The sequence below is a fragment of the Mustela lutreola genome, chromosome 1 (genome assembly GCF_030435805.1).
Source record: "Mustela lutreola isolate mMusLut2 chromosome 1, mMusLut2.pri, whole genome shotgun sequence".
NCBI classification, from domain to species: domain Eukaryota; kingdom Metazoa; phylum Chordata; class Mammalia; order Carnivora; family Mustelidae; genus Mustela; species Mustela lutreola.
In genome coordinates this window covers 199,355,015-199,361,787 of record NC_081290.1, presented here as the reverse complement: position 1 = coordinate 199,361,787, position 6,773 = coordinate 199,355,015, and positions in this window count along the sequence as shown.

The following is a 6,773-nucleotide window of genomic DNA, read 5'->3' as shown; positions in this document are numbered from 1 at the left end:
ACCAGAGACCACTCTCCTTCTGAACATTACAGAGATGTCTTAATTTTTCTCCCATTTTTTGATGATTTTGAAATGTCCAAAGCTTTCATTTCTGATCCTTTTATATGTCCACTTTTTCTTTCTGAAAATGAGCCAGATCTTCTCTTATCATGTTCTGAATTGTCCCAATGATGTGGGACTATCTATCCATCTTGTTGCTTGTTAGGTAGACTGATCTATCATTGCCTTCCATTCTGGGAGATTTTCTGGCAATGCTTCTTCCTGTTTTCTCCATTCTCTCATTCCGAAATTCCTGTCACATAGATGTTAGACCTCGAAAACCTCTCATTTTCTTATCTTTTCTCTCCTAATTTCATCTCTTCGTGGTTTTGCTCCATGTCCTGGGAGACTTCCTCAACTTTTTCTTTCAAACTTTCTGTTAATATTTTGGGTTTTGCTACTGTATTTTAATTTCCAAGAGACCCATTTTTATTCTCTTAAGGTTCATTTTGGAGGGGTAGCATTCTTTTTACTTGCTTTCTTCTTCCTGCCCAGTCCCTATTTCTGCTAAAAGGCTTTTGCACGTCCATTTATTTTAGCTCCTCAGCTATTGGCTATTGGGTAACCTGCTAAGAGAAAGTTCTAGATCAGAGGATGGGGTTAACAAACTCTGGCCAGGCCATTTCATTGCAAGAACCCCGATTCCAGTTTTGTCCTTGGTGGGGTGGGGGGGGGTAGTCAGATTTTTCAGGAGCAGCTGTTTCAGTCTCCTGCTTAGAGGGTCAGATCCTGACTGCCGGTCTCTGAAATCAAACTGGGGGAGAGAATTGGGGACCATCTACTATGAATATGTTTTCTTGGTTCTTTTTTCAGGGCATGATAAACTCATCCTTAATGGTGCTCTGTGTCCCTCTGTCCAGGGGCTCTTCATTTTACCATCTCCAGGAATGACTCTCCAGACCTGTGTAAGGGAGGACCAGGTGAACTTCTTTTCAGCCTGCGCCAGAGAGGGAATCTGGAAGTCTAACTACTATCCTTCCTAAACAGACTCAACGAATCTTCCCTTTTTTGAGCAGCTTTGTTCACCTCGCACCCCAATATCTAGAGGTAGACCAGTGTTTATGTGCAAATTTGCTGGTTTCTGGTTTGTTCCTGCACAAGCAAAGAACACATCTGTTTTCTGGTTTTCAAAAATATTGTTATTTCTGTGACTGGTCCAGCTATTCTTACCCTTGAATGTTAATGTTTTTCCTAATGCTGTTATTTTATTGGGATTTCAGATGACAGCAAAAATAGGAGCATTACTTTATGGGGCACCTGGGAGGCTCAGTCATTAAGTGTCTTCCTTCAGCTCAGGTCGTGATCCCAGGGTCCTGGGGTCAAGCCCTGCGTCGGGCTCCCTGCTCGGCAGGAAGCCTGCTTCTCCTTCTCCCACTTCCCCTGCTCATATTCCTTCTCTTGTCATCTCTCTCTCTGTCAAATAAATAAATAAAATCTTTAAAAATATTTTTAAAAAATCTTTTTTAAAAAAGTAGAAGCATTTCTTTAATTCACCCTCTTTATACTCAAGTCATCCATTCATTTTTAATCATCCATTCTACAGACATTTGCTGACCCCTTGCTGGGCCATAGGCTCTGTGCCAGGCTCTGGATGGGCTGTGATGAATGAGGCTCTATCCTCTACCTGCAGAGAGGCCTACCCTCACGGTAGCAAATAAATAATAAATAGTTAAACAAGCTTATAGAGTGAGAGCACACAGCTAATGGTGATGGTTGGGTGTCTCCTATGAGGCCAAGTCTCCCTGGAGGAGGACAGGTCTTTGTCTACCAAGAGACCGGAAGGGTGACAGAGCTTAGCACATTTGCCAAGGTCCTTACAAATTCAGTCACCTGATTTCAAGCACAGCCATCTCCCAAGAGTGCCCATGAAAATCTAGCCTCCTAATATCTAGACAAAAATGCTAACTGATTAATTCACAGTGAGTGCCTACCTGTGCTGGGAACTAGAGCTCATGTGACGACCTGGTCAATGCATTGCTCCCTACAAGGGGAGACCTAAATGGGAAGTCATATCATGATTGGAACATTGTTAGGTGACCCTGGAATCTAGCAAAAGGCTTTAGTTGCAGATAGATTGGGTGGTTATTAGTCTTGGCTATTGAACAAGAAGGAAGGTCATAGTCAATGAACTGGAATATTGAAGTCTGCTGAAGGAGCTTCGCCCTTCTTTAGAAAGTGCCAGATTCACAGGGCACCCAGGGGTGTCATTTTCTTTACATACATCGGTTTGCATGAAGACCCAAAGGGGTTGGGCTTTGTCTAGAGAAGGTTCAGACTCTCCTCCCTGAATTCCAACCCCCCCAACCCCAGTGCACAGTTGCTCCATCCTCTCTCTGACACTCCCGCAATATTGAGGCATTTGTTGGGTCATGGGACATGGTCACTTACTAGATGGTGGGTTCTACATGAGCTGCCCTAAAACTGGCTGATGGTGAGCACGCCTGCTAGGGGATTGAAAAATCATAGGAAGTGTCTGTTGACCTCTAGAGGGTCACAGAAAAAGACTACCCTGCCTCCTTTTATAGTAACATTAGATAATACTGGGCCATTGTTCCAGAGAACAGGCTTCCCCTTATCTCAGGAGAACCTGATGATCATTTTCCCCAGTGTCCTTTGGTAAAGGAAGAAACCAAGCCCCAAAGCAGTTGGTGAGAGGGCCTGGAAGGGCTCTTGCTCCTCTGCTAAGATCTGCAGGCCACAATGGGGGTGGGTACAGGGATGGGCACTCATGGCCTCTGCCTAAGGAGCCAAGGAAGATGGGTGAGGTCAGGAGGAAAGGGGCAGGGTTGCACAAATAAAGGTGCAGAACCAGAATTGCCTGTGCCCATATCATTTTTGTTCCAGGACACCAGGGAAGCTCAGATAATGAGGACAAGAACATTGACCTGACTCAGGGTCATGAGACCAGGGTCATCACTCACCCTTCTCTGCAGTTACTCTCCCTTGTTTAAATGACAGCATAACATCATGGTCACAAGAGTGTTTTGCAAAGGACAAGACAGATAAAGGGAAGTTATCATGATGATCATTTTATAAAGCAATGCCAAGAGCCTTTTGGAGAAGAGAGTTCATTGCTGGGATTCTTTTGCCTGAGGGTAGAACAGTCCTACATCATATACTACCTGAACCTAGTTCAGGCTCTACTGGTATTTTCCAATCTCCAGTCTCCAAAGAGCATCCCAGACACCCTCCACCCCCATTTCCACAGCCCCTGCTGTCTCCAGGGCCATCGAAGACAGCTGTTTCCATCCTCATGTCCCAGTTGGGGACAGCATGGCTTGGCCATGCGTTGGTAGAGGACTTAGAACTAAAACCAGGATCTCCTAATCCTTGGTTATATTTGATCTTAGTATTACATATGATGATGATAATAAGAATAAGAATAAGAATAAGAATAAGAATAAGAATAGTAAGCTATGTTGATATGGAACTTAGCAATAACAAGGAATTACACACAATGTGGGGTAAGGCTATTATAATTTGTCCCATTTTCAAATGAAGAAGCTGAGACTCAGCGGTTACATAACATCATACTGCTATGAAGCAACAAAGGCAGACCTAAACTCAGACTTCCTGACTCTGAGTTCAGTGTTCTTTCTACTACCCATGTTCCCTGAGGCTGTCACCCTGAAATTTGGGGCCCATATTCTAAAGCACATTTCCTCCTCTTGAATGAGATCCTCATTACCTACACCCAAAGTCACAGTGGGGCCCAAGAAACATCAGGGACCTGGCTGGAAGGCCAGTGAGACCCACCCTATGGAGTCCAGGTTCTTAGATATTCTGTGAGGGCCCGGGGTTCATGGTCCTATATTCACCGTGGGCACTGAAGACTGATCCATGACATTAGTTGCTGGTAGATCTTTGAGCAACAGTGGTGATGGCAGGGCTGGTCTCCACGTAGGAAAACACTATTTACATCAGCTACCGTGGTGGAAAAGGCATCCACTTCAAGGTCACTGCACTGGCCCAGGATACTTGTGCTTTGTCATCGCTGAAGTTGGTAATTTCCAGAGCCAGGGTTTGTGTGCCTGAGTTCAGATGCTGACCTTCATAACTATGTGAGCCTGGGAATAGTGCTGTCAGGTATCTGCACCAGGGGAATTCGTTCCCTACTCACCCCTTTCCTCTTCCCCTGAGCATTCAGTGAGCACAGAAGTGGCCGGCTGAGAATGTATGAACAGATTTATACTGACTTCTGATTTTAAGGGGACACGTGTGAGCAACCAAGACTCAAGAACAAAGTGTCTGAGACACTTCCAGTGAGAAACCCTGGAAAAGCAAACACCAGTGTTGCTGCAACACAGAAACCCTTCCCTCCAGCTTTCCCAATGTTTCTGGCATGATTCTGGCCCTCTGCCTCTCTGTGACCCATCCCAGACCTGCTCCCCAAACAGACCAGTATAAAAGACAAGGCTATCCACCATACCTCCCTTCTGTGGTCAGCTGCTCTGGCTTGAACCTCAAGCTCTGTAGGGCTCTGGAAGGTTCGTATGTCTGAGGGAGTGGTGAGGGTGGTCCTCCAGGAGTCTACTGGCTGCCACGGGGCTGGTAGCCCTGAGGAATGAACACTGGCAGGACTAGGTCACCAACTAGCCACCCTTGGTCTTCAGAGTGGAGGCATGACCATGAGCTCTGTTGAGGGTGGGGCACTTGGTGTTGTCCTTAGCTCAGGCCCCATGGATGTGTGTCTTGGTCCTGGCACAGCTCTCTTGGTAATTTTCCATTAAAGAGAAACCCCCCACCCCCTCCCCCAAAACTGGAAAGTGCCTTCTCGGCTCACTTTGCCACAGCGTGTGTGTCATGGAAGGCCCTAGTGGAAGGAAGGCATGGAGCGCGCTCTGGAGATGACGTCACTGGTAGGGGGGCAGGGCTGCGGCAGAAGGAAAACTAGAGGATGCCACACACAGCTTGTATCTGATCTTGAGCACACCAGCTGGCGGGTCCTGGAAGCTTTCTTTTGGAGGGTGGTCATGCTTTGGAGGGGAGCAGGCTTCCTACATTAGCAGGTTGTACAAGGCAAAGGAAAGAGGAGACTCAGTTTGAATCATTCATTCATTCTTTGGACAAGATACCAAGCTCTGTAGCTTTGGAGTTGAGGAACCCTGGAGGATGCAATGATGACTCAGGTCAAGACCCTGTTTCCTGGGAATGTTGTGTCAGTAAGGGAGAGAGGACTGTGCTTGCAGATAAAAGTGTGCCCCCCCCCCCAAAAGAAGTACCAGCCAGGGACAACAAGAGGTAGGGGAGAAAGACACATCTGCTGAGTGGAGGTCTAAGATTCTTCTTCTTCTTTCTCCTCCTCCTCCTCCTTCTTCTTCTTCCTTCTTCTTCTTTCTTGTCCTTCTTCCTCCTCCTTCTTCTTCTTCTTCAAGAGTTTATTTATTTATTTGAGAGAAAGAGAGAAAGCATGAAAAGGGAGTAGGTCAGAGGGAGAAGCAGATTCCCATCCAAGCAGGGAGCCTGATGTGGGACTCGACCCCAGGATTCCAGGATCATGACCTGAGCTAAAGGCAGTCACTTAACCAACTGAGCCACCCAGGCGCCCAGTCTGAGATTCTTCTTGAAAAGTGTGGGGAGGTGGTCTTCTGGAGGCTGCTGCATCTGCTCTCTTCACTGGGGAAAGAGGACAAGCAAGTGGTGAAACTGAGTCTTCAGAATGCAAAGCAGGATTTCTGTGGCGCGGCTGCCCTGGGGGCTCCTGGGCCGTCTCCCTGCCCAATTTGTATTCGTCTCTTCCATCCACCAGACATCCTCTCAGTCCAAGGGCTAAGATGACCCATATAGATTTCATCCTTTCCCAAGGTTGTATTTTTATATACATTTATATATATATTTTATACATTTTATACATATATATTTTATACATTATTCTTATATATATTTATATAATATTTATATTTTATATATTGATTTTTATGTATGTTTACATATAGTAAACTGCCCACGTTTTTGTCTGTCTTTGTTTTGCGGGAGTTCTCAGATTACCAAAAAACAGAATGAAAAGCAACAACACCCAAATGTTTCAAAAAGAAAAGAAATGTAAAAGAAATTAAAAAAAAAAAAAAAGAGGAAACTCTATAACCCAGATGTGTAACTTCACTGTCAAACTCAGGGTGCTCTGCCAGGCACTAGGGAAAAACTTTTTCGTTCCTCCTTGAGGTTTGCCAAGTTCCCTTGTTAGTTCCCGGAGGCTCAAAACCCACAAAGGATATTGAGGGAATATTTTGTCTTTGTAATTTGCTTAATATTTATGCCTCCATAGCACAGTCTAGTTAGGATCTTGGATTTGAGTCCTGGTTCCTTTGCTTATCATCTGTGTGGTCAGCTGAGGCCAGGCAGGGGCCATATGGTTTATTTAGCATTTGTGAATGAAACAAAACAAAAAAGTCACCTCTAGCTCAAGGCCAATCACCCTATGAGTTCTAAGGGGGTATTAATAAGAGCATAATATCTAGAATGAAGGAGGTGATGGTCCATTCCACTTGGGCTGGTTGGAGTGTACCTCTGGAATCCTGGGGTCCCAGGGCCATGTTTTTGAGAAAACTATAGGCACGCAGGAGTGTTTACATGGATTTCATAGATAGGAGAAAGTGTGGGAAATGTGGGCAGGCCAGATTCCCTTTCAGTGCGTGGGGGGTGGGGCGGTTTGTCAATCTGTGAACTTCTCTTTCCATTCTAAGAAGGAAGCTGCCTGGCAAGATGGGGGTATGACATTTTTCAGTTGCTGGTCT